General features: G+C 48.3%; 1 long non-coding RNA gene across 1 annotated transcript in view; it reads right to left on the bottom strand.

Annotated features, from left to right (window-relative positions):
* The window catches only part of LOC107183721, an 8,906-nt gene extending 5,858 nt beyond the window's left edge, over window positions 1-3,048 (bottom strand). Inside the window, exons 1-2 of the long non-coding RNA XR_001514527.1 lie at window positions 2,929-3,048; window positions 1,715-1,810 (exon numbers count right to left, since the gene is read on the bottom strand). This is a non-coding gene — a long non-coding RNA (uncharacterized LOC107183721). The remainder of the gene's footprint in view (window positions 1-1,714; window positions 1,811-2,928) is intronic.
* Between the last annotated feature and the right edge of the window lie 367 nt (window positions 3,049-3,415).

The following is a 3,415-nucleotide window of genomic DNA, read 5'->3' as shown; positions in this document are numbered from 1 at the left end:
GAGAAGCAACCTCTCTCCCTCCTCCATACACAGAGGGGCACTTGGACCTACATCTGTGTTGGGCACTTATGGCAGCGTCCCTTCCTGGTGGTTGTCCTCCGTTGACTCGTCTGCTTTCCAGGTTGCACACCCTGGTGGGCAGGGACCCTATCTGGTCTGCTCTGTGTCGGCACAGCACTCCGCACAGCTGTCCACGCAGCAGGAGCTCATGTGGTAAGTGAACCAGTGACTTTTTCTGTTTCCGTCTGTCCAGCAGATTCAGCAGAGGTGGTGCCGGCCTCCTAGTTCCCGCCCTCACTTCCATTCCCTCACATATGTATCCCAATTTAAAAGCAACTTCTAATACAACTTGAAAAAAACCTTAGAACTCAAGTCCAAGTCTCTTCAGACCAACTATCTCTAGGTCCAGAATCTAGTAGTGTCCCCTGAGGCTCCCTGTTGCTAGGAGGTGGACTAGAAAGCCCTGGGAGACTCCGGCCACTGTAACAGTTTGGGGCTCCGTGGTTCCCCTCTGCTGGTTTAACCAGCACTCACAAGACTCCTAACTGTTGTGGGGTTGGTGGGGGTGGGTATGGAGCAGCTATGAATTAAATATGGAGTCATTGGGCCGCCCTGTGGCCATTCCTGGGAACTGCATGTCTCCTGTGTGTCACCACAAACTTCCTCAGATCCCATCCATTTATGATGGCTCTAGCTGCTTTGGCTCAGAGGGTAGAGTGTCCGCCTGTGGACTGAAGGGTCCCGGGTATGATTCCGGTCAAGGGCACATGCCCGGGTTGCGTGTTTGGTCCCCAGTGGGGGACGTGCAGGAGGCAGTTGATCAATGATACTTTCTCATCATTGATGTTTCTATCTCTCCCTCCCTCATCCTTCCCCTCTGAAATCAATAAAAATATTTTTAAAAAGATAATTTATGGTAAACATAGCCACAAAACAATTAAATTCTCTTTCTAAACCCCCACTAAAATGAAGAAAAGGAATTTAAAAAGCATAAGATATGAAGACAAAACAGGCAAGAGACATCTGTGAGAATTAGCAACTATTGAACTAAATCTTTTTAAAATGGGAGTTGGAAAACAGAGCTGACTGTTGTAGGACAGAAGTTACAGCCTACATGTCTCAGAGGAGGATGCCAATAAAAAGGGAGCAAATTTTCCCCGCATCCCCAGGGTTCCAGGATTCAGAGGCACCGGTTGTCATGGGGAGGTCAGACATGTGGCAGGCAGTCGGTTACAAATGGGGTTGGGTAGGAAGTTTGTATAAAATAGTGGGAGCCCAGGTGTCCCTTCCTACCCCTTGCTGTCTGCAGAAATGGGATGACAGAGCCTCCAGGCTCAAGGACGCCAGGCATGGGGAAAGGTGGGGATGAGGCAAGGGACCAAAAACATGGAGTTCAGTGCAGTGGCATCTCGAGTGATGGCCTCCTCAGATTCATTCCTTCTCCCTTCCCTGGAGTTTTGGCAGCCAGGCATACGTACCCAGGTAAAAGGTTCGGAATGTCTCCTCTGGAGAACCTGGCATAAGAGAAAAGCCTCACAATACCACTGGCTGGAGTTTTACCAAATAAAAGGCCAGGTTGTTGCAGATTATTCTGTGTAGAAAGCCTTCAGTCATCAGGCAGATGAATACGCATAAAGCTTCCACTCTAACTAAAACATATTAAGTCAACCTAACATGTAGAAAAGTATAGAAAAACTAAGAAAAATCCACACACCTGACACCCAGATTTAGCAGATATTTGCATTCAGTCCGACCTTCAGTTCTTCACCTTAGAGCTGTGTGTTACAGCTGATGGGCCATGTGCTTTCACCTTAACATAAAAGAGAGAATAAAGCCCTAGTGGGTTTGGCTCAGTGGACAGAGCATCAGCCTGTGGACTGAAGGGTCCTGGGTTTGATTCTGGTCAAGGGCACATGCCTGGGTTGCAGGCTCAATCCCCAGTAGCGGGTGTGCAGGAGGCAGCCAACCAATGATTCTCCCTCATCATTGATGTTTCTATCTCTCCCTATCCCTTCCTCTCTGAAATCAAGGAAATGTCCCAGAAAGTAAAACACACAGACCAACAAAAGGAGCTGGAAAAGAGGAGGAATTGATAAGAAATGTAGAGGGCTAATCCAAAAGTCAAATTTTTTTGATTCACTAGAGGTCCGGAAAAAGAAAACAGAGAAGAAAGCGGAAGGAAGGTGACGATGGGAGAGAGAATATAAGGAAACCTCCCAGAATTGAGGAATACTGGTTTCCAGATTGAAGGGGCCTGGTCTGCGCCAACACACACACACACACCTGGCCTGTGCCAACGCACACAGAGAGAGAGAGAAAGAGAGAGAGAGGGAGTTCCTGCACCAAGGAATGCTATCATGGCATCTCAGAACTCCAGGGATAAAAGAAGAGATTAAAAAAATATTTTAAAGGCACCCAGGGGGACAACAATAGGTCACATACAAAGAATCATGAGCCTAAATGGTGTAAATTTTCTTAAAGTAATGCCGAGAGCTAGAAAACAATGGGGCAATAGCTTCAAAATTGTGAGTGGAAAGACTTTTCCCTGTAAAATTCTATTCTCCTTCAAATTACTTGTCAAGTAGGAAACGATGGATCCAGGTGAATGCTGTCTTCCCTTGCTCGCCTGCGCAGGAATCTATTAGCGGACATTCTCCGGCAACAGGGGAAAGGACTGTGAGGAAGAGGGAGGCCGGGGCCCCAGGAAACCAGCCCCGGAGGGCGTGCAGCTGGTCTAGGAAGTAACCAGTCTGGAGAGGAACTGGAAGCCGTGGCCTCCAGGAAAACAAGTGGGGGAGGTGGTGCTGATGTGTTACAGCTGATGGGCCATGTGCAAATAATGAGGACGCTTTTTTACCAGGTAGGGGGAAGGCTCTCTGAGAGCAGGGGTAAAACCTGCCTTGTTTCCCTCTGGGTCCCTCGGCCTACCTGTTCCTGGCACAGAGTAGGTGCCCGATAAGTAATGTTGAATGAGTGAGTGAATGAGTGACAGTTGATCAAGCTTCACATGTGTGCTTTCAGTCCGACAATAAGGCCGACCAGCTTCCCTTCCCCACTGCAGGCATCTGAAAATACAGGGTAAATATAAATTAAAGTGCATAGCCCAGTGCTCAAGAAAGCAAGGACAAATAGGTCCCTGAGAAACCACACTTCGGTGCTTTAATTTACAGACACCCAGCGATGCAACCCGACATGCCCAGGATCCCAGCGGATAGGGACTGAGCTGGGGCAGCCCAGCCGCTCTGCTCCCCATCAAGGCTGTTTCCTCCATCTCGGGCCTCTGCACCTGCAGCAGAACTAGCAAATGAGGTGCAGGCGTCGTGTGATGTGAAGCCCTTCGCTTTTTTAAACTGGCTATAGTATTAAAGAGGAAGTTGTTTCTGCAGGTAAATTTTTAGTGTTGACAAAACTGGGT

The sequence above is a fragment of the Myotis davidii genome, unplaced genomic scaffold (genome assembly GCF_000327345.1).
Source record: "Myotis davidii unplaced genomic scaffold, ASM32734v1 scaffold238, whole genome shotgun sequence".
NCBI lineage: Eukaryota > Metazoa > Chordata > Mammalia > Chiroptera > Vespertilionidae > Myotis > Myotis davidii.
Note: the sequence above shows the minus strand (reverse complement) of the source record. Positions and strands in the feature narration are given on the sequence as shown.